Genomic DNA, 12,725 nt, shown 5'->3' on the forward strand with positions numbered 1-12,725 from the left:
TGTGGAGAGGTGGCTGAGCTGGCGCCACAGCGCCCCCTGCAGGCGCGGGGGAATCATCGCACCCGCCCCGCCCGGCCGGGAGCCACCAGCGCCCCTGCTGGCCGTGCCCGGCACTGCACCGGAGGGGAAAGGGCCCGACTCTGTTTGTTGTTGCTGCCGCTGTTGTTGATTGTTCTATCTATCTATCTATCTATCTATCTATCTATCTATCTATCTATCTATCTATCTATCTATCATTATATCTATCATTATATCTGTCTATCTATCTATCTACTTATAAGGTCTCACAGTTCAATATCTATGATTTATTTACCTCTTTTCCATGCTGTGTGTGTGGTGGTGTTCGCAGGGGTCCCAGGATGAGGGAAGAGATGAGAATCTTGACTCCATGTTTCAGAGGGCTGATTTATTATTTTATGATATATATTATATTAAAAGAAAATGGTATATTAAAACTATACTAAAAGAATAAAAGAAAGGATTTCATCAGAAGGCTAGCAAAGAAAGGAATGGAATGATAACAAAATCTTGTGACTAACCAGTGAGTCTGAGACAGTTGGACTGTGATTGGCCATTAATTAAGAACAATCACATAAGACCAATGAAAGAAGCACCTGTTGCATTCCACGGCAGCAGATAATTATTGTTTTTCTTTTCCTCTGAGGCTTCTCACCTTCTCAGGATCCTGGCAAAAAGGATTTTTTTAGAAAATATGTCTGTGACACTGTGTGGGCATTCTGTTTGTCAATCAATGGTTGGGGTTTTTTTCACTTTCATCCGCGAGCATTCACTTGCTATTGGCAGAAAGGGATTGTTAGAACCCTTTTTAGAGGAAGCACTCATTCCAGAGTGTTTTCTCCCAAACTTGTCTCTAAACTGAAACAATGAGAAACAGCTGGAAGGTGACTGTCAGACTCACCATTTCATCCTTTTCTTGAAGGCTGAGGACACAATGCTGGCTTGACTTGGGAATGAATAACCTCACGAGCTGGCAGCAGCTCAGCAGCTGACCTCCTCCGAAGGTAGGCTTTACTTCTTCCCTCTCATCTGTTCTTGCTCTCCTGTTAACTCTTTGTATTGACAGGAACACCTTCCATTCTCTTCTCCCTCTTCCTCTGGCTTTGTTCAGAAGTGCATCTGCAGTCAGCAACTAATTAGACATTTCCCACCTGGTGTAAGTTCTCAAAATCAGTAATTAAAGTCCAGCCTCATTTTTCACCCCTCGCCCTTTTGTTGCTTGATAAACTGAACTGCTAATGGTTCTGGGAAACCTGAACTGCTGCAGCCTGCAGTTGGCCAATAGTGGACAATATTCTCCACCCATTTTGTTACCTTGTAGGTTTGTAATCATCTGTTTGAGAAGGGAATGAAACTCAGTGTTTCCCCAGCAGCAAAATGTTATTATCAAAAGAATATTACAGTGGCTTTAGGCAGTCACTGTGGTGAGAGAAGGATGAGAATCTTGTTTTTTGATCAGAAAGCTTGATTTATTGATGTAAGATATATAATACATTATAACTATACTAAAAAGAAAAAGAAGAGAAGTTGCAGAGAGCTGCTAAGCTAAGAATAGAATAGAAAGAATGAATAACAAAGTTCTGTGTCCAGGGAATCTGTCCCTGATCTGCTCTTGTGATTGGCCTTTAATGGTACACATGGAAGATGAGCCAATCACAGGGGCACCTGCTACATTTCACAGCAGCTGATAACAATTGTTTACATTCTTCTTCTGGGGCTCTGCTTCCCAGAAGATGGACAAATGTGAAAGAAAGGATTTCTATGAAAAAATGTCTGCGACAAAAGAAGAGCAGTTTTCTGTGAAGTATCCCTTTGGAGGAGTGTGGGGTGTGTCCTCATGTGTTTATTTGCTCAGACCTGCCAAGGGAGCTGGGAACTTGCACTGTAGGTGATGCAGGAAAGTACAACACTACAGGAAGCTCTCTGAACAAGTGCCATATGAGGTTTCAGAATTCACAGCTATTTATTTGCAGTGGTCCTCTTCTCTTTGATCTTTCTTTGTATGTCACTGCAAAGCCAGAGACTGTTGCCATCTCATCTTTTCAATTCCTTGGCATTAAGAGTGTTTGTCAGTGACCTGTACTGCTGCTGTCTGTGAGTAGTGGAAGGTAAGGAAAAGGCTGAATGAGAGCACAGACAGGTACAACTCTTTGTGCCCTCTCAGCTTTCCTGAGAGCCAAAGGGCACAGCCACAGACCATGGTCTGTGCTCCCACACGGTGCCTGTGGTGGCCACCAGGAAACATGTAGGCAACGTCTTAAAAATTAACACAAGTATTTCCTTCACAAATACAACTTAGAAACCAAAGTAACTGATCACAATTTGTTCTATTCAAAACATTCTGCAGCTGAGAACATCATTATAACCCCTACTCTAGGACTGAAAACACAATGTCTTGTTTCTACTCTTTCCAAATAATGCAATGTGCTGTTACAATATATATCTTTAAGCTGATGAAACGTAAATCTTACTATGAGTCTCTATTGTCTCTATCCATTTTTCACATGGATTCCAACTATTTATCGGTGAAATATCTCTAAGTAAGTTTCTAAAATAATTTCATCCAATAGGATCAAATAACTACAGAAAATCACTTTGCACAAAATACAATAGTGTGTATATCATATTATATATAGTGTAATAGTATATACTATATGTATAGTAGTATATTGTATTATATATAGCATAATATATTTCAAAACATAACTTGTATAATCTGTATAACTATAAGATTTAAATTTGTTTCTTTGCTATAACATGGTTCTAGACAAACTTTCCAAAGCAAAAATCAAGGAGCACTTGAGGAGCAATAGAAATAAATTTGTAATAAAGGCCTAGTGTTCTGTTCAGATAGTGAATGAAGCTCTAGGAACATGAGTATTTTTCCTCATAATTTTTCATAGTAAAGATGTCATTGTAATAAAAGTATGTTTTTAAATTAGTGACATTTTCAAATTGGATTCAGATTTATGAGAAAGCTGTGCTGGTGAGAAATAATCCAAGAAAAAAAGCTCAAAAATGTTAATTAGAAAGTACAATTCTTGTTGTGTCTTGAGCTACCAGAAATATCTGCTAATTGCTACCAGTCATCTCCTTTCAGTTCAAGCTGATCTAATTAATTTCAAAACACCCATGAATTTCAGAGCCTGGATTTCTAGGTTTCAGAAAATTTATTTGCTCTTGAAGGCTCTAATAAAAACTCATTTATCATCTGAATCAGGTAGATATTTTAAAGAAGATCCCATTTTAGGTAGATCCATATCAAATTTTCCTTCTCATACTCTTCTTTCTTAATACAAAATACTTTTAATACAAATGCCTGCTGTAAACATTTGAGATTACTGTGTTTGTATTTTGTAAATTTTAACTCATGCGTAACATACACAGAGATAATTTTAAAAGATGCCATCTATTTATATATATTTTTTATTAATCACTCACCTCCCATGAAGGTGAATTATTACAGACATTAGCTGTATGCATGATGCATTTTGCATTCTGGCATTCTGTGGCCCTTCTGAATGAAATTTTTCTATATGAAGTATTTCAGCTGCATTTATATTTTGTGTTTAAGAATTACCCAAGAACAGGATGCAAAACAGTTCCCCTTGCACATTTAACAAATTTAGAGCAAGCATTTGGACACAGGGATTTTGATTGGAATTATATCTAACATTAGAAAGTTCTATCTGTCAGTTGTTTGAGAAGCATATCTAGGTTGGGGTTAAGAATTCTTAAACACAACTGAACATTAAACTCAGATGGAAGTGATATTAGGTGAAAGTGTGAAATTAGGTGTTTGCTGGTTGGTTTGTTTGTTTATTACCAGCAGAAATTACAAGTGTGATGATGGTGCTCAGCTTTTCCCCAGCTTGCTTTCCTGTGCAAAGGCAGAGTTGGGATCCCCATTTAAATATGGTTGAGAGATTGTTAGCTTTGGACATCTCAATAGTCAAAGTGTGCAGTGAATAATCACAAAGTGTGCTTCCCTTCAAGTATCTGGCCAATGATCTCCCTTTTAGCCTGAAGCAATAATTGTCTGTGCATTTTAACAGTTCATTTGCTTTCACCACACTACTTGTTTCTTAGCACATGGGATTTTACGCTGTTTTGAAGAAAAACCCTTGTGATGGTTGAAATGAGCATTTGTATTAGATGTGGTGCAGTGGAAGAAACTCTGATACTGGCTGTGCACATTTTTACATGGATAAGCAGTGTCTGTGGATGCCATCTCTTAAAGGATTTATTTATATCTCTTCTCTTGTAGAAATGATGGATGAAGGTGCCATATTTACCATATAATAGCATTTTCCCAGATATTGTTTTTTTACTAATACAAACTCAGCCATAAAACAAATACTCTCTGTGGGCTCTCATCACAAAATTAGAGAGAGAGTAAAGTTTATGTAGCACTCTAAATGGTGACCAACTACAAGAACCATTTCCCAAATGGATAAAAAAAGGAAAAGAATTAAGCACACTAATTTCTAAGCAGTCCTTTAGCCCAAGGAATTATGTGAGGGTAGTGCAGCATTCATAAGAGTCCTACAAAATTATGCAGTCAGCTTCTGCTGCAAAATGTCAGTCTGTACAAGATTAGTATAAGGGATGAACTGAAATGTGTGCTGCAGCCTCAAGAGGCAGCACAGCTGGGGATTATAAACATGCTTCTGTTCAGTTTAAGTACAGTCCAATGAAATCACCTTATTTCAAATGCTTTTTGCTATTGAAGGTTTATGGAATGCATTACTTTTTTTCTCTCAGTGCAGTGGAGAACTTGTTTTTTACAGAGCAATTCTGGTCCAAACCGTTGAACTGTCTTCAACATTGAGTAAAATTGCCCAGTCTATTTGATTTACAAGAAGGAAAAACCTGGGGGGAGATGATGGAAAATAATTGCCCGGTGGAAAAAAATTCTGAATATGCTGTTTTCTTATTTTCTCTCTGAGATAGTTTTAAGGACTATAACACTCTTTACTACAGAAGAACTTGACATACAAGGTTTTGCTCTCCCTTTATCAAAGCTGTTAAATTTAGCCATATCTTTTATTGATGGGAAACACAAGTGCCTCACTGTACCAAGCTTATTTTTCTTCCTCTTTTAATTGAAAATATCTTGTACTCTGTTCTCAGATATCTTACATGTGCAATACAACCACATGCTGTTATATAATATTATTCAAGTTGACAGCAATCTGAAAATGTACTAAAACCATTAAGAAGTTATTTTCATGTAGATGATAACAGGTTGCAATGCTTATATGATGTGCTTGTTGTCTTATATGTGTGTTTAATTATGTGAGAAACAAATATAATGGGTAACAACACAAAGCAACACACAGTTTTGAAAACTGGAGTTTATCTGAAGGATGCAGAGACTGGCTGGAGCTGAAAAGTGTGTTGTATCACATGCCTATCTGCTAAAACTTTAATTTACTATTTTATCCCAGAAATTCATTAATTTATACAGTATAAGTTTGCAGTAATCCTTAAAGCAAACAGCAGTATTGCTGTTCATTAATTTTTCATTTTATTCTTTTGGTAATTTTTCAGCTTCTGAGAAGGTGTTACCATGTTCTTTTTCAAAAAAGCCCACATCACCATTTTCTTGTTTCCAAGGCATTCTTTAGACAACTGCTGGATGACAGATGGTGACCATATGTCTCTTCATATCTACAACATGTGTCTAAGTGTTACCAGTGCCACCTTTGCTTTTCAGGACAATTTGGAAAGAAGAGTTTAAAAATGGTAAGGCATGTATGTGGAAAATTTAAAGTCCCTTTTGCAGTGGAACCTGACCTTCTGGATTGTAGGGATATTAGCTATTCCAGACCTTTAAGGAATATTTAGGTCTTAGAGTTTTTAAAAATTTATTTAAATCACTGTGAGTGCAATAGAGTATGAATGGACTTCCAGTTTTCTTTAGCTGATAGGAAAATCCCATCTACGTTATTTTTTTCATATATAGTTGAGCTATTTCTCTGTTGTGTCCCATAGTGTTGCTCTGTTCCAGTGTTGCATTAATTTTCCATGTCCTTTGTATTCCTGGCTGAACTATTAATGCGGACTTGAAAGACAGGGTAAGTCTTTAACTCTCTGACTCCCTTAAGTGCTTTTTTCTTATTTTCTGTTTTTTTCCCCTAATTGTGTCACCAAAACCCTGAGCTGATTTTAGACTGTACTGTATGCTCAGTCATTGAACACACAGGTTTAAAGAATTAACAAAGAGTAATGAAGATCACAAAGGTAACTGGGATCACAAATCAAGAGAGTGATAAAATTTTGGCCTAATCTCAAGTAAGGTAAGCATTTATCATATGCTTATCATGACTATCTACACTTTAAACATGATAAAGCAAATGAAATCCTTGTGCTTGTGGTAAGCATGATAGCCAAGGGGAAGGGAATTTTAACTGCTGAGAATTTAGATCTGAATTGTTAAAGAAAATGTTTTTAAAAATTTCAGTGCTTGGCTTTATACAAACTAAATAATATGCTACAAACTGTTAAATAGTAATGTAAATGAAGTTATTAAATTATATTTCAGATATAAACTGATTAAATATGTATCATTGTCATAATCCTCGTTTATTGAAGCCTGTACAGAAAATAATAAGGCTCTTTTAATCAATGCCAGAAGACTTAACTTTAAGACATTTGTTCTGACTCTCTGGTCTTCTGTCATCTGTGCTTTCTGACATGACAAGAGTTCTTGCCAAAAACAAATTTAATATTATCAATTTATCTCCAATAACAGTGCAATAAATGGCAAGCATAGTGAACAGATAGCCTACATCCAAACAGAATGAAATTAATTTTACCCAAGGAACGAAATGTTGTACCAGAAATTCTGTGAGCAAAAGCACTCAACCACAAAGAAAATGCTAACTCAAGGTAAGTAAAGGAAAGAAAAAAACCCCATTTTCTAAAATGCTTTTAAATGTAAAATGTAAAACCACTCCTCCTCCATTCCCTTAGTCCTGACTCCTGAGGGAAACCAACATATTACCTTCAGAGGCTGACTCTGGAGTCATAAATCTAAAAAAGATTTAAAAATCACAGACTCAGCAGATGTATTAGTTTTCTGACATACGAAAAATTTCCTCACACCTAACATCCAACTAAGCCATCAATGTTCTAAAATCAATATAAAGCTTTTTCTTTCTGTCCAAGAGGGTTAATGACTTAATCATCTCCCTGTCTCCTAAGAGTATTTTCTATTCTTTTGGTTCAGATTGTTATTTTAGCTCCAATTGGTTAAATGACTTATGTGGTATATTAATGCCAATGAAAAGTTCTGATGTCTCCTGGTTTTGTTCTACTTTTGTGTCAGCATTTTGAAAGAAAAGTGAGAAGCAGTAGAAAAGGTAGAGTCAAGATTATTGATGCTTCATTGACTTCAAATAACAGCTGTACATTATTTTCATTTTAATTCCAATACAAATGTGATATTTACTTTTTGGAAACTCTGATAATTCAAATTTCATTTATTTCATATATCAGAAATTGCTCTGTTAGTGCAAAAGATTTGGAACTGGGTGACTACAATGAAGATGTTGTCAAAGCTACAATTTTGTGCAAAACATCTTAACTGTCTTCACATTTCTGTGTGAGCACGGTCTACAAAGTTTCTCCTTACAAACACATCTGAAATTACATTCAGGGTATTCCACTCAAATTAAATTTTCACTGGTAAAATATTCTAATTCATCCTAATTTCTTTAGAGAATATTTTTATTCTTGGTTAAAATGCTTATCATAAATTTCTGTAGGCAAAATTGGCATATTAGCACTTTATACTGTAAAATCCAGTATAATTACTATGGCAATGCTTCCACTAGTTTTGTAAATTCTCTGAAGCTGGAAAAGCTTAATGAGCCTTTCTAGTGTGATAAATAGATTAGTGTGAAAATTAATTTGAGTTAATCCACCTTACCTGGAAGAAGTATGAATATAAAAGAATATTTAAGTAGGAATTACCTATTTCAAGGTATCAGTAACAATTTCACTGTTAAATACTCATCCTTAGAGACCTATTTTTGATTTGTGGGGTATCTAACCATGGGATTGCTTTATCTGTAAAGGATTATGCATGTTAAGCCTTCCTTTACAAAACATTTATTTTAAATTTTATTTCATATTTATTCAGAAAAATATTTTTAGCTTTTCAATCCTGCAATCTGTCTTGTAGCATTTTTTAAGCTTTTGCTTTCAAGAATAGATGAGGATTGTACAATTTTTGTTGGGTGCAAATTTCATATATCCTTAGATTTTTCAAATATGAAATTATCAGTTTCACTAGAATCTCTGAAAACAGCTAAAATAAACTAAATTGTACTAACACCCTCCAAAGCTGCAAAGCAAAGGCTTTAATTTGAAAGGCAGTGTCACTAAGAATAAGATAAATTTTTAATATGGGCATGTCAAGGAAATAAATACACTTACGAGGAACTGAACAGGTCTGGTTCCCTTTTCTGAATGAAATATATTTGCAATTAATAAAAGGAGGAAAAACTTTTGAAAATTTCATCAGAATAATTGTAGAATTTTCCCACTGGTGTTAGATTTAGATCTGTTTCAATATATTAACTTCTAATACATCAAGCATGTTGTATTAAAAAGGCTATATTAATTTTTTATTCTAAAATATTCAAACCGACAAAGTTTAAAAAACAAAATTCATTTGGATGGCACTTGCAGATGTCATTACTTTTGAAAGGGGTACAAGGTTGCCCAGGAAGTATGTGGAAACTTCAAACATTTTTTTCACTCACAGTTAGGAAGTCATAGGCTGAAGTAGGATTTTAGAAATGTGGATTTTTTAAGACTGATAACATCACTGCATCGACTCCATATGTGTGGAACAGTAAGCAAAAACTAGCAAATATAATAAAAATTAGCAGATGAAAACTGACAAAGGAAAGTACTAAGCTAAATCTGAAAGGACGGTAAGATTTCCCTAATGGCTACACGGAGAAAATGAAACATTTTACAAAATGCTTGAGAAGAAATTATTCTCCTAATGAAATATGTGTTACTATGTTGATGAATTGCTTATCAATTTTCAGGGACTCAGGGAGAACGAAAATAACAATGGGTTTTGTTAATTTGACAAAAAAATAAACCTTTTAATTACTATGGTAGAGATATAAACTAGCTTTTATTACTATGGTAGAGATATAAACAAGCTTTTTTGCCTTAAAGAACTTAGAATGTCAGCTTTTGAAAAAGTTAAAAGAATGTCAACTTTTGGAAAAAAACCCCCTGCTATGAAAGGTCTATGCAGTTGTGAAAGCCAAATGCATGTGTAATGGTGAGGCATTGTTGTAAGGGCTGGAAAATTTAAGGCAAATTAAACTAATTTTGCAAATGGCAGCCCTTTCACAATTTTGTTTGTGAAAGCCTCCAGAAGTATAAAAACAGAAATGTAGATTGTAAAGAGAATCTGATAGAAATGTGATAGGAAAAGCTTTCATTACCATTTCTTCTGCTGTTTTGAAGTCTACCCATAGATCTATTTTTGGAGGTATATCCCTGCTTTTCTACACAATCTAACAAGGGATTGCTGGTTGCAGACTTCAGCAGGTAGCAGGGAGTAAGTGAGCACATGGAGGGCATGACAAAATGTAGGTACAGAAGCAACAATTTACCTAGCTAACTAAAAACCATCACTTAGTAGCATTTTTCTTCTTAGGTGTCATAACATGCATTCTTCTAAGGTATATGGAGGGAAAGAAATTTTTTGGCTTAGCTTAGCTAGCAAAGTTGATGTGTGTGAAAGAATTGTAACTACAACATAAATTACACACTTTATCCTTAACAACATAATTCTATCTTCAGCAATGAATAAAATGTCTGGTATAGAAAAGAATGACAATTCTCTCTGTGAATGTGGAATCACTTTTCTTGCTGTGGTAACACAAGATAAATGCTTACACAGATGATTTGTTAAATTGACCAATTCAGAGAGCAGTAAGCTTTAAAGAAAAATCAACTTGAAAAGTTTATTATGCTTGGTTTGAAATAAAAAGCCAAATGAACCTTTGGATGGAGGAGTGAGCACCACTGCTGGCTACTACTCTGAAGGAACATGGACATACTTTTCCAGCAATTTGTCAGAAAAAGACAGGAAAGTGTTTCCAGGCATTAGCAACAGCTATATTATTTTGGCATTCTGGAGCTGGACATCAAATAAAATTGGCAGAGATATAGAATTAAAATGGATCAAGTGAGGCATCTGTACCAGAACTGTGTGAAGATGTGACCATTGATGATTTCTATATCAACCACATCTAGATATTTCTAAAGACCTCTAAACTAGTTTATCTAAAATGCACATTTTAAAATGCATTAATAATAAGAGAAGAGGTAATAAAAATAAACTCTTTGTTAAATGCTGCTTAAATCTATGAAATATACCTTGACCACCATCACTCAATTTAGCAACTCCTAAAATTGAAAGCATATCAAAGTAGGTGAACTGCAGAAAAATTATTTAATCTGATACATGAAAAGGTAAAGATCAGAGCATGTGCTAACAGGAGATATACAAAACCCAGGAAGAGGGTGGTAGGCTTTTTATCACTGTGAGAAGACTCCAAACCTCCACTACACTATGAGGGATTTTCCTTAAAATCAATCAATCAAGCAATCAAACAAACAAGCAACAGTACAGCAAAAGAACAGCAAGAAAGAGCACACATCCCCCCTCCATGTTTGTTTTTTTTTTTGGTCAGGAATAGTGACTACAAGGATTCTGTTTGCCTCAAGAAACTTGTTTTTTTTCCTGAAGACAAAATAAATACCTAGCTTTCCATCCCTTTAAATGAACACAACTATAGCTGAGATGCCATGGAATGTGGTAGTGGTTTTGTACTACGATCTTTAATTTTTGCCAACCTGTACATTGTAATATTTCTATTATAGCACTGTATATTTTCCTGCTCCTCCTGTTTTGTACATTTTGACTGATTATAAAATTATATTATTTTGGCAGAGGTGTGGTTCTCATGTTACAGAATATAGAGGTGCTCTATGTGTGATTAACATTATTTTCTGGTCTTTATGTAAAAGAACTTTTCTGTTTCTGTTGGTCTCCAATGAGTTGCAACAAAATTTTTGGCTGTGCTGGAATATCACTCTTGTTATATTGCAGCAACATTTAAGATTCTAACCCATCACACCTAGTTAAATGGGTAAAACCTACATTCAGGAGACTGACTGCATATTCCAATACTAACATACAGCCTGCTAATTATTGTAACTAGGAGCAAAAATACATGAATGATGTTAATTTTAAATAGGAATTGTTTCTTTAAGGAATTACTTTAGGGTGATCTCATATCTTATGTATAAAATGGAAAAAAATCCCTTCATTTTTCAATCTACATCTAGATATTCATGAAAGGGAGGAAAAAAAACCCACCAAAACCAAACATTCCAAAGAATTTTGCATGATATTTAGAAAACTAGTTTGTATTTTGTTCAGTATGGCATGAACTTAGTCTGGTGAGACAATAAAGTCAGATGTATCTGTAATATTTGTACTATAAACTACTGCAAATAAGAGATAGGAGAATACTTCCTGCCATATTCCTTCTTCATACAAATAAACTTAGTATATAGATGTATATCAGTTTACATTGTTGTTCTATGTATTCCTGAAAAAAAAATTAATAGAATTTTTTTGATTATTTGCATTTTTGAAGGAAGATAACTGAAAATAAGCTATGCAATTTTCATCAAATATGCAAATCAGAGACGTGTGTTTTTTGTTTAACATTCATTTATCCGGATGCAAACATTCAACAGTGAAATTTGAAAAGTTCAAAAATTTTGATTAAAATTAAAATTCAAATTAGACTTTTTAATCAGCACTTAAAAATCTTCCAAATACTTGACTAATAATAAATGCATTTTTATTCATTACTGTGGCAATTAAATGCTAATTTTTTATTATTGTATTGAAAGTTTAAAAAAAATCCAAATTGTTTCCAGTTATCAGAAAAACTGTAAAAATATTTGTACTTTCATACTTTTCTACTGTGATCTTATGTGTGTTTATACTTTTATCTTGGAATATACAAAACCTTCTGTTCTCTTTCATGCTGGGAAAAAACAGCATCCATTCCAAATGCTTGAATCAAGGGGAAGGTGAATTTACTAGTGAAATGTTTTGACAAATCAGAAGCATTCAGACCAGCCACCCTGAGTTTCAGAAGTGCCCGTGGTCTGTTGCCCTGTTTTTTTAAGTTCTTCTAAGCCTTCTGATGTTGACATTCTTGTAACAAACTTTCTCACACACTTTTCTGTGAATACTTATTGTTTTGCATTCTTTTATGGAGCAACAGAAATTTAATAGACTGTTGGTTTGTCCAGTGTCATTGGAGAGGTGGCACTGTCACCCTCCAATCCACTGTCACTTTTGAAAATCTGTAAATGTTAAAGTCAGAAGTAAAACTTCCCTCTTTTTACCTTAAGAATTCCAGTGTCCACGTCATTTTATTTTGTATCCTATAACAACGGTGGTCCCCATTCTGATTTATGCAAAAAGTTCATGTGTTGAACAGCTTAGAGGCTTAGGCTGCATTCCTGAATTCTTCCATTTAGATTTCAGTGTGAATTTAGATGCTTACATTATGGCACTCGATTTTCTGTAGCTGTAATTCTTACTCATCCCACCAAAATATGAAGGATCAGGTGGGGAC

The sequence above is a fragment of the Zonotrichia leucophrys genome, chromosome 4 (genome assembly GCF_028769735.1).
Source record: "Zonotrichia leucophrys gambelii isolate GWCS_2022_RI chromosome 4, RI_Zleu_2.0, whole genome shotgun sequence".
Lineage (NCBI taxonomy): Eukaryota > Metazoa > Chordata > Aves > Passeriformes > Passerellidae > Zonotrichia > Zonotrichia leucophrys.